At 49.9% G+C, this 14,326-nt stretch overlaps 1 protein-coding gene across 9 annotated transcripts in view; it reads left to right on the top strand.

Annotated features, from left to right (window-relative positions):
* CADM1 (cell adhesion molecule 1) overlaps window positions 1-14,326 on the top strand; it is a 139,474-nt gene that overhangs the window by 32,080 nt on the left and 93,068 nt on the right. The gene's annotated exons all lie outside the window — the stretch shown is intronic.

The raw sequence follows: 14,326 nt of genomic DNA, 5'->3' as shown, positions 1-14,326 counted from the left end.
TTATAGCTTATCTCTATTCATCTATGTTTGCAGGGCTTTGCTTGCCAAGCGTTAATGTAAACACTCTATTTTGAGACCTGGGCCCATTCGCCTTCTGGAAATCCTTCTTTTATCAGGTGGGGGTAAACCTCTGTACATAAAAGCAAAACAGCCTCTGCTCATAACTGCCCAGAGATGAATGCTGGTGGTGCAGAGTGTCTGACAGCACTTGCCACCTGCGTCAGGAATTTGGTGCCCTTGGATTGGGGTCTGGATTCAGTGTAATGCTCTTGCTCCGGGCACCAGAGCTTGCCACAATGGCTCAGTAGCATCTTATGGCCTTGGATGTGCTGCTTTGGGCTCTGGTGCAGTGTGAAATGGATGATCCTTCCAACTCTGAAAGGGATTTAGGAAATGATTTTACTGTGTTACTGGTTTGGCTGAAAAAGTGGTGTGGAAACATCACCTGAAACTTGGACAGAAAAGGGAAAACGAGCAAATCTCGTGTGCCCAGCCAAGCAGTGGATTATCTCGGTGCTGTAGGATGTGGCACAATATTTTGGAAGAAACAGTGCAAACTCTGGGAAAGATGGCCTGGAAAACGTGTGAAGAGTTGCAGCGTTGTGTGAACGCGCAATCTGTGTGGTTCTGAGAGGGAGCGTGGTGTCAAGTACGTGGAAGTGTTTTGTGCTTCAGAGCCTTCTCGTGTTTATTTTGGGATGCTTTGTGATGGGGGAAGAAAAAACAGTCAGTATTTATCATGCTTCCTTGCCTCTTTTGAGAGCACAAAGAGAAGTAAATGAAAAGGTAAAGGTGTAACTTCCCACTGGAGAGCTGGTGCTGGCGTACGTGTATGGGAATAAAAGGAAAATGTGCTTTTGTAGCATTGGGAAGTGTGCAGGACTGAGGGAAATCTGGAAATGAAGCCTGGTTGTTTTCCCCTCCATTTGCTCCAGTTCCCCGGAAGCTTGTAGGCCTATGAAATGATGTTAAACTCCCTTCCTTGGTGGCAGGTGCAGTTTGGTGTCTGTTTTGCCATATTCCCACTGGGAAGCGTGAGGATCGGCGGTGCTCTGCGTGATGGCATGAGCAATGTGCATGATCAGCTGCGTCATGACAAATGGCAACTGTCGCTTAATTTTTATCCCCTATTATGTAGCTCCAGGACCCATTTTTCAGGTGGAATGTTGGAGCCATTAAAAAGAAATAAGTAAACTACAGTGTATTCCATCATCCTTGGCAGCTACCCAGTGGTCTGTAGCCTTAATGTGTGCATTTCTGCACAGGTATTTTTCATAAGGCTTCTGCGAGGCGACTTGTTTAACACTTTGCTTGTTGTCTCCATGGGTGGAAGATGCAAGTGTTAAGTAAACCTGGAGCCAGGCTTTTCCATGTGGAGCTGTTGATGGCTCCGTGCTGGCGTTCCCAGGGTTTGTAGGTGAGTTGGTGGTGGATATGTTTAATACTTTGAGCTGCAGTATTTCAAGCCTCAAGTAGGCAAAGGCTGCTCGGAAGGGAAGTGACATTGTGTTGCTCCACTTGTTTTGCTGATCGGATTAGGGCTGCATGGACCGGTTTGTGCTTTCCGCTCGCTGGCAGTGTGGTGCTTACTGCTACACAGCTGTAATTTAAAGGCTGGTAGAGCCTTAGTTTCACTGGAAGCATTAATATACCACACAGAGGCTTAAGCATTATCAAGCTTTGCCAGTTGCTCTTGGTATTTCCCTTGGAAAGCAGCAAGGATCATCGCTTTGGGCTGAGTCTTCAGCTGCGAGTGTTCTTGCCCCTCTGTTACAGGGCACAGCCCTATGCCAGCTGATGAGGTGGGATTTCCAGGCTTTAATTTCTGGCTTAAGCTGTTACGGTGTGGTGCAGATGATTTGACATTTGTAAAGGTCGTCTGAGGGAAGCTGGGTTACCCTAATAGATGCTTGCTTCAGGCTGCTGGTTCAGGCTTCAATGAGGGGCCCTTACACTTAGCCAGGAAACATTCCCATGTGTCTTCCTCTTTATAGATCTCAGTTTTTCCCTGCATCCTCCAAGGATGTGGAGATTCCTTAATTTCAGTGGGAAATCTGGTGCTGTGCTGTTTCCTCAATGACTTTCTGCATGACTGCTCAACAGATGGGAAGCTGGGGGCTGGGGTCTCAGCCCAAAATAAGCATCCTCATCCACAAATCACCTCATCGCATGCACTCGAGATGCATGTCCCATCTAGGAGCTTTAGGTTGAGTAGGTTCAGTGCCCGCTTGGTAGCACCAGGGAATAGGATGGCTGATGGGACCAAAGGCTTGTGCTGTGACCGGCAGTAGAACTGCAGATGGAATTGCAGCACGTGGGCAGCAGATTGCAGTGGGCTGGAGCACAGGTCCACTGCCATAGAGTGTTTTCCTTGCAGCAGGCTCAGCCAGAGAGCAAAGGGATTCAGCAAACAGCGTTCAAGATAATGTGATTTGCTGGAAAAGTATATATTTTTAGGACATTTAGTAGAGACGCCTGAAATTACGTGGACAATTTGCCACCCTCGGCAAGAAAAAAGTGCATCTCCGGTTAGATTTCACGCTAAAAGCAATCTTTTAATAGACCTTTCCTTTAAAAGCCTCTGGCTCCCAGCAGCAGCAGCCCCGTGACCAGCACAGGGAGCTCTGGACCAAGCCTGGATCCTGCTTCCCTGCCCCTCTGCTCGCAGTGGGTCAATGGGGTTTGGTTGTGGGGCAGATGTTGGAGCACAGAAACGTGCCTTCCGATCCCAGGGACCTGCTGCAGCCGCTGGTGTGCTGGGAGCCATTTGCTTGGCAATCAAAGGCATTAATGGGGGTTTTTGTTGGCCACCTGTTCCGGGGGAGGTTTTTAATTACCTTTTTGGTTGCTGGCCAGCGTGCTAATGCCTGTACATGGCTCCTTCCCTCTGTTTGGTTCCCCCAGCTTGAACACAAAGCAAGCATTAAATTGCCTTTCCAGAAGCGTGGCAGCCTTTGGAAGCGGTGGCACGCTCTTCACCTATCTTAGTTGTATCTTGCAGTCTGGGGTGCCAGGAAGTGGTGTTTCAAGGGAAGGAGCTCACAAGAGGCTTCAGGAGCAGTTGGCAGCCGGGATGCTGCCGGTGTTACTCAGGTTTGTGTGCCTGGAGAGTGGCTTGGGAAAGGCACATCCTTGCCATGGGGTAGGGACTGGAGGAAGAAGGACGAATGGCGGTGCCTGCTGCTGGTTTTGGACATGATCTCCTAATCCGAAAGGTGGGAAATGTGGAGTGATATCTGAAGAGTGTCTGTCCCAGCGTGTGGGCCTGGAGCTCGGTGGGGAAGTCATTGTGTAGGGGGAGCTGTGTGGGAATGAGTGGGGTTTCAGCCCGCCAGCGATTCCAGCATGGGCTTGGCTGTGCTTCCAGGGCGTCAGTTGGTGGCGTTTGGTCAGTTTGGATTTGCTTTCCTTAGCTGTACTGGGTGCCTTTTAGACAGGGGTGCTCAGGGGAGGCTGGGGGTGAGGTGGAACTGCTGAGGCTGGCGAGGAGCTGCTGCAGCCACCGCTGTTGTCACAGATGTCGCTGGTGTGGAAAGAGGATAAGTTGGATAACGCTGCCCTTCCTCTGAGGGCTGTTAGGGATTAATGTTTGCACAGAGCTTTGAGTATGTCAAGCTGTATGTAAATACCAGCTATGACTCTTTTATTCATTCCCTCCCTCCTCAAGTAAACAACCTACATCATGGGTGCTTGCGGCAAGCCCGTGCTGCTTTATGGAAGTACTGGAGCAGGGGATTGGGATGCTGCAGCACGGTGCCACTTTCCAGGGTGGCTCTGACACCAGCTGCCACTGCAGCCGTGGTGCTGGAGCCCAGTTGGGCTGGGGTGCTGGCTTATCCCCATGCCTGTGAAATGCTGGTTCTGGATTTAAATGCACCTTCATATAGTAATCCTTGTACGGAACAAGAGCTCCATTAGTCCATGTTGCTTTGGACTCAACGCCCCATTAATTTATGACTTGGCTTACTCTTGACGTGGGATGCTTAAAGAGGGAGGATTAATCAGCGGTTTTTAGCTGCTCTGCCCTTGTGTTTGTCTGTCTGTGACAAGGGGCAAAACACCATTAGAAGGAGCGGGTGGGAAAGGCGAGATGGATGAGGCTGCGCTGGGCATTTTACTGCTGAGCTTAGGAGCTCATTTCCAAAAGTTAGTGTTGTGCCTAAAACTGCGGAGGGTGGGAATTGACTCGCTGCCAGTTAGTTACTTAAACTTGGGAGATCTTTGCATTCAAATTACTTATCTGGAGTGCTGGCAGGCTAATAAATTCAAGGGACTGTTCTAAACACCCTCAGTCTCAAATGTAATCCTATTAAAATAATTGAGTATTTCCAGGGTAAAGAATTCCCTTGTCCCCCGTGCCCAGGAGAAGACATGACGGGCAGCCCGGGTGTCCTCTGTGCATCATTGAGCCCTGCAGTTCCCGGCAGCCAGGAGTTGTTTGTCCCTGTTTCCCTGCCCTGTGGAATCAAGTGCGTTTTGTCCTCTCTCTGTGTCTGAATGGGGCTGGTGCACCTCCATTACAATGGGGGAGGGCCATTTTCCTCCGGGATTCGTACCTAGAATGGAAGGAATGCCAAACCGAACCGACCTGCTCTACTAGCCAGGGTGTCCTGTGGCACTCCAGGATGCAGCCTTGTGCATTGGATGCAAATAGGATGCTGCCGAGATCACAGCAAATGGCTTTTTCCCTGTTTTGATCCTCGCAGGCAGTTATTTTTGGATGGGTGCTGCCAAGTCCCCGCTGACTCTTGTTTTCCCAGTTGAAGACACAGCTCCGGTCTGTGGGCTGTGCTGTGTAGCAGAGCTGGGACAGTGGGCTCTCCTGGTGCCGAGGCCCTGGGGCATCAAAGCGTGGCCTCCCTTGCTTCTGTAAGGAGACAGCTTCTCCCGTTTGCCTTTTGATAATCTTCAAATGCAGGCGTGACCTGGATTTACAGCCCGGGGAAAGAAAAAGCAAGAGGAAAAAATATCTCTGAAAGCTTTTAAGGTGGCTTTGAGAGCAGTAAACCAGCGAAAATAAGCACAAGTTCTTCCCCTTTGCTTTTGTAGGCCACTTCAGGGGAAACGGGAGTGAATTGGAGAACTTCAAAACCAAGCCCCAGCCCAGGCACTTCCACAGCTAGCCAGAAAAATCTCTTGCAGTGCAGCCCACAGACCTCAGCTTCTCCTTGGCAGGCTCTGTGAAACCATCTCTGAAGAGCTTGCCACAAAGAGGGCACAAAGTTCTCTGGATTGGGGAAAGCAAACACATTCATTTTCATTTGCAGAAGCTTTTCTGGGGCAAAGGCAGCTGACCCATGTCCCTCCCTTGGTGGGCTTACCCTTGGACCAAGCAAGCTTGAAAGGCAAAGAGAGGAGGAGCTCCTGTGGCTCATACCTGCATAGCCATGCAGTGAGATGTTGCTCACCCCACTTTGCTGTGCAGAACACGAGCCGTGGTGCGCACCTCCTGCTTGTCACCCGTGAGCTTGGGTTACCTTGGGTTGAGCTGGTTTATGGTGTGGTGCTCTCGGTGAAGCAGGAGCAGAAATGGCCACATAACTCAGCAGGGCTTGCCCTTGGAGTGATTTAGCTGGGCTGGCTGATGGCCGAGGAGCCGTATTGATTTGGAGCTCCCGCTGGAGCTGGATTCGGAAAGCGCCGCGGCACCTGCGAGGCGCTCGCCTGAATAGAGCCACTGAGAAAAGCATTTCAGCTCCTGGCATCGCTCCTAATGCGTTTTGTATGTGTCTATACCACGGGGAGTAATGTGTGGTTATTGTTGAAATATTATCTACATGGGTTTCCAGAAGATGAAGAAAAGGCACTTTGCTGCAATAACTGTTGTGGACATGCTATTGTGATAATGCCTCGGTGCTTTTATATTGAGATATGTGGCTCAATATATTTTCTCCTCCCTGTGTATGGTTTTAAGCACAGCCGAGCAGATCTGTCTGATAAATGGGGCTTTGAGGGCTGCTTTCAGGTGGCCAGCAACTTTGCCTTGAAATGTTTATTTCTTCCAATCATTACTTAAGCCTGAGGTGCTCGGATCTCACAGGTAATGCCCATCAGCTGCTCTAGTAGCTGCCCGCGTATGAAGCATGAAATATTGTGGCTCATAGGACTACGATGGAATAAACGAACCTCTCCAAATTGCTTTGAATCACTGCATTTAGTGAGGTGAGCTCGTGGGAAGAGGTTTTACCGTGTCGTGGCTGTATGTGCGGGCTGCTAGCAATGGGAGTCTCTCGGCATCCACCCTGTTTGTGTGAGGAAATGCCCGTGGTGTGCTGTAACTTTGCAGGAAGGTTTTGTAATGTCCTCGGTGGCACCACAAAGCGGCAGCTTCTGCTCAAAGCCATTTTAAATACTGCTCAAGCAATGCTTTGAGCAGGGGGTGTTTGTGTGGAAGGCGGCTGGGCAGATGCTGGTGAACCCAGCATCTCTGGGAACCCAGAGGTAAAAGCAGGGATTGGGGCTGTACCTCAGCTCCTGTCTCGCTCGCTCAGCTTTTCCCTTACAAAGCAGAATGGGGTTTATTGTCTCATCACCGAAGTTGCAGAGTAAGTACTTGTGTCCAGGGTGATGGCTGCCAGTGCCGGGAGACGGACTGGACCAGAATGAAACCCAAACCCCCTCAGTTTGGAGGATGCAGCAGGTGCTGGGATTGCAGCTGAAGCGAATGCAAATCCCCCCTTTAATTGTTTTTCCTTGATTAATACCAGGCAGGTGAAGTATCAGTCAAGACTTTTAAAAGGAGGAGGCAACTTTCAAACATTACATTTGTTTTACCTTGGGAGAACTTAATTAGCTGTCAGCAGCACAACACATGAGTGGTGGCTTTGGAATGAAATTATGAAATCTCAGCTCCTGAGGCATTTTTCTCCTTCCTTCCCAGGCAGAGGGAAACGCAACAGATTTGTTTAGATAGATGCTCAGTAATTTGGGGGAAAGGCTTTTTGCCCGTGCAGTTTCCCTGTTTAATTACAGCCGTGTGTAACCCTTTGTTTGGTACTTACAAGTGAATGACTGACCCAGTGAGGGTATTAAATCAGGGTGGAAGCGTGCTTCAGGCAACGCCGGGATTGCTGTCTTCCGGTTCTTCATTTAACAGGCTAATTTCTTAAGTGATTGAACTTCTGTCATTCAACCGGATTCCATGGTAATTTACTGATTTGACCAATGCAATAAATAAAGCACAGCCAGCAAATCACTTGAACGGTCCTAATTTAGAGCTCCTCACTTGTGCTGACACATGATGGAAGCGTGGCATGGTTATCAGGAGGATTGATGAGCGTGGGGAAGGAGCATGTCTTGAGGTGCTGAAACATCTTCCTGTTGTGGTGGGTGTGCAGGGATGGGAGGTGGTGGGACAGCGTGCCAGGATAAGCAGCTTTGCTGGAGCACTAATAGAGCTTGGTGGTGTTACCCAAGCTTCCCTTGTGAAGCCTGGGATTCCAAAAGGGAACCTGGGAAACAGGAGGAGGATACTGCGATCCCAGGGAAAGCATGCAGGAGTGTTTGACCAACTCTGAACAATGTGTTCATGTGGAGTCACAGCGAAAGTGGGGTGAAATTGGTCTGGTTGCTGGATAAATATATGAACATGGTTAAAGCAATGAATAAAACTGACACATGGGGTGTCTTTGGCCCAGCAGTGGCTCGGTTGGTTCAGTGGGACAGGGATCAACCAGAAGGTGCATGTGCTAATTTACTGCTTTATTATCTGCAGGTTGTTCTCAGTCTGTAAAGAAGTGATTGTATCCTTGGTAGGATTTGTACAAATGAGGTTCTAAATGAGCAGAGAAGGCCAGCATCCGTGTGGGTCCTCCCTGGGGTTCCTCCTGCTTACCTGCTTTGGGAGTGCTTGGAATTGCAGTTCCTGAATATGTGTTTTATTTTCTTTTACAAAGCATGAAGCCAGTGCTTTATGAGCTCATGGGTGCTGCAAGGGCTGGTATTTACTGCCCAGTGAAGGTCTGGCTTCAGGCATGGCAGGCGGTGCTCAGTGGTGCTGTGCGTGCTGGCAGCGGGTGGGCTCATTGATGGGTCCAGGGCTTTCCTGTTGGAATGTCATTTGACTTGAAAACAAGGAGGCTTCCTGCTGCTGCAGTAGGGATGGACACAGGGAGCTGCGGGGAGAGGTAGCTCCTGGCAGCTTGGATATGGTCTGTTACCTGTGGCTTTGGGGGGAGAACCAGGGTCCTTGTTGCAGCTTGGTGTTTTTTGGGAGCGGGTGCCTGTTGTCATTTCAAGATGCTGAGGTTTGGCCATGCTGCTGCTCCTTGGGGCATCCTACAGTGATGGTCAGCCAGGCTCAGCTGATCTGGTGCATCTCGCATGTCTCTGCCATGCTGGCATTTCACCTGGGTGCCAGCCCCCCCTCGGTCCTGGCAGTGATGCCCTCCTGTGCCCCCAGGGGTCAGATGTGTGCTAAAGCTGCTTGGAAACAGGGAAATGCAAGAGCGGGAACAGGCAAAAGCATCAATATCGAACACAGGTTGTGTTTGCAGCCCGGCTCTAACCTTCAGCCTTCTGTGACAAGTCCCTATGGACCTTGTGATTGAGATTCCCGCTTTCCGAGGAGAAGGATGGTGAAGGGCTCTCCACTTACTTGTGGCAACTTGTGACAAACAATTTCAGATTTGGCAGATGCAACGAAATTGTTAGCTGTACCCTGACACTACCGCTGGGCTCAGGAATGTGTTTTTGTAGCAGATGGAGCTATTAGTTAGCCGTGCTATCTTGAAGAATTGCTTTCCCAGGTAATCAGCTCTGCTCATTTAGGATGTCGTTTCCCCACCTCGATATGTCAGCCGCGGAAGCGGGAATGATTAATCACTGCGGCTTGGACACTGCACAAGAATAACTGCGAGGAGGGAATCGTTCTGCGGAGCACCAATGCCACAGGGAGCTCAAAGTGCTCTGATGCAAAGCAAACAAGATGGAAAAGATGACCGTGATGCTTCCTGATGGCTGCGTGTCAGCCCGCAGAGTTTCTGTGGCAACCTCGGGATCTGCAATTCATGGGCAGCCTGGAGCGAGACGAAACTTTTCAGCGTGACCGGCAGCCTCCTTCCCCTCTGCCTGGCGCGAGGGTCCACACCAGAGCAGTGCACTCAGGAAACCTGCCTCAAGCACGGGTGCCTTCCCCATTCCCGATGAATCTGTGCTGCGGGAACTTTGGGGTTGTTGGCAATTACCTCTTGATCCTGCTGTGGACTTCTTATCGAAGAGGTTGGGTCTTGTTGGACAGAGGAGAGAAATACTGTGAAAGCAGCACTTTTTACCCCTCCTGGGTTAAAGGTGGAAAATGGGATTTGCTGTTTCAGTTACTAGTATCCTAGTGAAGAAGGCTGATCCTTCTTTTTAGTTTGCTCTGGTAGATCTCAGGCTTAAGCCTTCTGGTGGCTGCCTCTGTTTTCATTTCATCCCTTTGCAAGTCGTTTGGACTATTTCACAAGACTTAGTGCTGCCTTGTACCATATCGACACAAGGTGCAAAAGAGGGCAGCCTGGGATTTGTGATGTGCAGGGGCTTTAGCTCCAAGGTGTGACCCAGCAATTTAAACTGCTGAGGAAGCCACCTCTTCTGTGTAGCATGCAGGATGCTCAAAAGGAGTTGCAGAGGGGTTTGTCTTCTGCTGGAGCTGATGGGAATGGTCCTGCCCCACCGCTGCTTTTGGTAAAGCTGCACTGAAAAGTTGCATCCCAACATCACCTAAAGCCCAAGTGTGGAGCTGGAATGAACCTCCCCAGAACGGGCCCTGAGGTGCTTCCAAAGTTGAGTGTAAGGTCATGCGTGATTCCTAGGGGGAAGCGGCACACGGTGGGATGGGGGAGCTCCACAGCCCCGGGTGCGTGGTATTCCAGAGCATGTGCTGGCCTCGCCAGGGAATGAAAAGGTGTAATTGGGAGCGTGGTGAGGGTGTTTACCTCTGAGCGTGTTTGTGAGCTTGGCTTCTCCTTACCCCGCTTAGGCACGTCTGCTGCTGGAAACCTCGTTTGTTTCCAAAGCCCCCAGTGCTTGTAGTGAAGTTCTGCACTTAATTGCCTGGATGCACGCTGCATGGAAGGCAGTGTTACAAGGAGATAGCCGTAGATAGAGAGGCTGAGGAAGTAACCCGGGGCATCTACCTCTGAGCAGGCATGTAAAAATACTGATTTTTGAACTTCTGACATCAAATGGTTTATGTAGGAATGTGTAAGTGTGTCTCCTCCCCTTCACATTTGATCTTCCTGAGTCGCGAGACCTTTTTGTGGTTGGCAGGGCTCCTGTAACACATTTCTCTTTAAACCAGCTCTGAAGTTGCCAAGCGTGTTGGTATGAAAGCGCTCGATGGGAGGCTGTATGATTTGTTCAGGCATTGAATGAGGTGTTTCTGGTGGAAAGCAAAGGGGGTTTTGAAGCTCCCCTTCACGTCCAAGGGGAGTTTCGGTGTGCGAGGGCTCAGGGGACGGCAGCACAAGCTGCTGCTTCGCTTGCCAGCGTCCCAGCGTGGCAGCACGCTCGGGAGTGAGTGCTGTCGGGTGTGATGTGGGCACCTGGCTCCTTCCTGAAATGGGAAAGTGTTTCCTAAAATACCGACTAAAAACCACCGGGATGTGGGCCCCGTTGTTGGAAATGTTTCCATGTCAACTCCAGGGATCTGTCTGTGCCCCCATCTGCCGTCATCGTGACGGGCAAGCTTCTTGGCTCCTGCTTCCCCGCTTGTTTCGACTGAGTAGGAGCATCCTGCCGCATGGAAGCGCACCAGACTGCGGCTGAGTCAGACGTGATTGAACTAGTTAGATTAACACTTCCCACGCGAGCTCTCGAGCGCAGGGAGCTTCCACTGTGGGGGGGAGAGCTCTGAGGACGTGGGGCAAGTATTATTAAAACCTGCAGTGAATCACAGACAATGATTCCTGAAGGTGGGAGAACAGAGAGCCTGCCTGGTCCAGGGAAGAGTCCCTTGAAGGTGGCCTTGCAGACCTCTGTGTTGCTGAGCTTGTGCTTCCTGTTTGTTAAAGGTGACTTTGGGCTCTGACTTCTGGCTGTGACCCTGGGGTTGTCTTTAACCAGGTCCTCAGGTGCTGCGCCATCATCATCTGCCAATGGGCAGCAGCATTCTCCATCGAGATTCACCATGTCTATGTAAATAACTGGGGCTAAGGAACACACCGTGGAGTAACGCAGTGGTGCTTGCTGTGAGTGTGTGCAGTGATTTGCAGCCCTTGGTGATGGAGGTCCCATCTTTGGTGCGTGTCTTGTGCCGTTCCCAGGCTCTCGGGGTGAATGCTGAGCACGTGGCAAAGTGTTTTGCTGAGTCTGAGGCTTAATGAGGTGCCATGTTGGGAGCAGAGTTGTGCTCCAGACCGGAGCTCGTGCTGCAGAGTACCTTTAATGTGAAGTGACACTTGTCAAAATAAATGAGCGAGATTTTTATTGCATGTGCACTCGCTTGTAAAATCCGCTGGTCTGCAGTGGCTCTTAATCATTTATGGGAATTAGCCAGGTTCTCCTGCAGTTTAATTACTAGCATGTCATGTTTAAACTCTCCCTTGATGAAGTAATGGCTGCATTACATGCACTGCTCTGTAATGGCTAGTGGGCAGAATAGGAGCACATGTGATGAGTGTGGATGAGGCAGGGTGCTTGATCTGCAGAAGGCTGAGGTGTAGGTGCTGGGTGGGGGCTTGGGTTCACCACCACCAACTGTCCACATTGCATTTAGGGCTGGGATATGTCCTGGGGCAGGATGTGTTTTGCCCTTCCCCAGGAATCGTGTGTTGGTGTGACCAAGGGGCAGATTGAGCTGGCTCTTCCCTTCTGCATCGGCATCCCTTGTGTTGCTGGCCTTGTGCTCTTCCTTCTGCTGATGCTGTGCTGGTTGATGCGGTGGTTTCTTGGTGTTCATTCCGTATTCACAGCTGGTTTTGTAGCCAGGTTTAATTACTTTGATAAGCAAAAGCAGGAACATATTGTGTTGTTTCCCTTGTCTTTGTCCTGGGGGTTAATGAGGAAACAGAGGAGTGACCAAAGATGCAGACTTTGGGAAGGAGTTTTTCTTTCCATGCTGTTACTTCCAGCCTTTGTGAGGGTGCTTCCAGGCTGGGTCTGTCATGGAGTTTGCACACTAATTGTTTCACAGGGTTCTCAGAAGATGACTGAGTGGTTAAACAGAATGGCAGGTGGAGCAATAGATAACAGTAAACTGAGATTTGCTGCAAGAGCCGTACTCCTACAGGCTGTCTGGAATTCAGGGTGCCTCTGCTCATAGCTGCAGCTAAACACAACAGGGATGGCTGTGCCAGAGCGCTCCAGTTGGAAACCTGGTCTGTTGGGAAAGAGCTTGTAGGCAGCTGCACGCTCATCCTTGTGGGGAGCGGGAATTGCACCCCCTTGTCTAGGATGAAATTCCTGATTGCTGAGGAGCCGGGTAACTGAGTCACGATGCATGTTGTCAAGGAGACAAATAAAGCCTGTTGAACTGTGCGGAATCCTATTGGAGGAGCTGGCACGTTTCCCCTTGGTTTGAGAAGTACTCTGAGGCAGCGAGGTTTTCCAGATGTTCTGTGCAGCTGTTGCCTTCACAATATAGCTTTCAGAATTGCATACCTGAGTACAAGGCGGCAAACTCATCCTCCTGTCTCCTCTGTGCCTTGAGGATGCTGTTTGCTAAGTAGCCACACTTGGTAATGAGTAGGTAAGAGGAGACAAGATGTGCTGGCTTATAATTGGGAAGCAAATAACGCTTAAGAAGTGAGAAACTTGAAGATGTTTTCCATATGGAATAATACAGAATCAGCCTTTCAAATGCAAGGATCGCCTGTCTGCTTTTGGAGGGGATTAAGGGGGGTGTCTCTAAAGCACCAGGAGTTCTACCAAATAAGTCTCATTGTCACCACCAAGGGAATTGGGCTGAGCTTCCAGCGTTAATTTCCTGCTTTTCCCTTGAGGTGTTTTTTTACCTGCAGCCGAGGGGATGTGGGAGTATTGAGGATGTGGCTGCATGGACACTGCTGTGGCGCTTCCCGCTGTCCTGAGCCTGATTTCCACAACGTTGCTGTTGGAATTCCCACGCTGGAGCAGGTTTTGCTGCTCGGAAGCCAAGGAGAGCACACTGGGGAAGCAGCCGAGTGCCTCCTGACATGGGGCTGCGAAGGATCCAGATGTGTGCCCATCAGCGCCTCTGCTCAGATCAGAGGTGACAAATTATTGATAATTAGCACTGCTTTTTGTTTCTAAAAGCCGGTTTGGTTTTATCTTTGGCCTCAGGAGCTCCAAAGCAGTTTGTACTTACTCTTAATTGCTTGTTTTATGGGTGAGAATTAAGCTGTAATGTAAACGGCAGCGCGAGGAGGCAGGGGCAGAACCGCTGTGGTGTTGGAGCAGCACAGAGAGAAATGGGCACCGAGGTCGTCCGGCACTTACAAATTCCAGTGTTTATCAAGTTTAACCATGCAACCATTTGCAAGCATTCTATAACTAAATATAGTAATGAAATTTTATTTGAAGTCAGGAACGTTACCCAGGTCTGCCTTGATGTGTGCAAGATACTGCACATCAACAGAGTGGTACAGATTGTGTTAAATGGGCCTGAAATAATCTTCAGGAAAGAAAATCGTTTTCTATTCTTCTTGCCACAAAGTGTTTGTCACAGATATGCATTCTTATCCACATCTTGTTAGTAAAATCATTATACTTTTCATTACAACTTTTATGCAAATACGCCTGTTTTCCTTTATTAGCCTTACATGAATAAGCTGTAATTATAGGCTGAGGTGATATTAATGTGCAACAATTAAATATGTAATTACTGTGTGTAATTACTGCTTGAGGGATGTGTGGAGCAGCGTGCGCACACGCTGACGTGGGGCTCGTGGTGCTGGTGTGTGGAAGGGGGGGATGAACCCCGCTCCAAGGGCAGCACGGGCCGGTCGCTCGTGGCTCTCTGTGCAGGAGATCTGCTTTTCTCTTAGCCTGTTGTCACTCTGATGCTGTGAGGATCATTTGGCTTTAGCTCCCTGCCATTGAAGCGGAAGCCAGGCAGCAAGATTGCCTCGGGGGGGTGTCTTGAAGAGGGATGCAGGTGAAGCAGGAATGTTTCTGTGCTGGAACAGGGGCTTGAGGACGTGTGATTCAGGTTGTGCTGGATGCACGTGTCCTTTCTTACCTTGACTGAAGGCAGCAGCTTCTGTTCCGGGCTAGCTTTGGTTTGCTATCCAGTGGGATGGCTTTCAGTTGTCCTACTTGAGTCCCTCCTCTTGGCCACGGCAGCACACGTAGCCTTTGAAGTGGGATATTTAAGGAAACGTTTTTCCAGGCAGCTTATTGTATCTCTTTTAATTTCTGTTAATCT

Source organism: Neopsephotus bourkii, unplaced genomic scaffold, assembly GCF_033783945.1.
Source record: "Neopsephotus bourkii isolate Nb327-2 ecotype Australia unplaced genomic scaffold, CSIRO-AGI_Nbou_v1 NB_1433, whole genome shotgun sequence".
In the NCBI taxonomy this organism is placed as follows: domain Eukaryota; kingdom Metazoa; phylum Chordata; class Aves; order Psittaciformes; family Psittacidae; genus Neopsephotus; species Neopsephotus bourkii.
The sequence above is the reverse complement of the archived record's forward strand: the minus strand, read 5'-3'. Positions and strand labels throughout refer to the sequence as shown.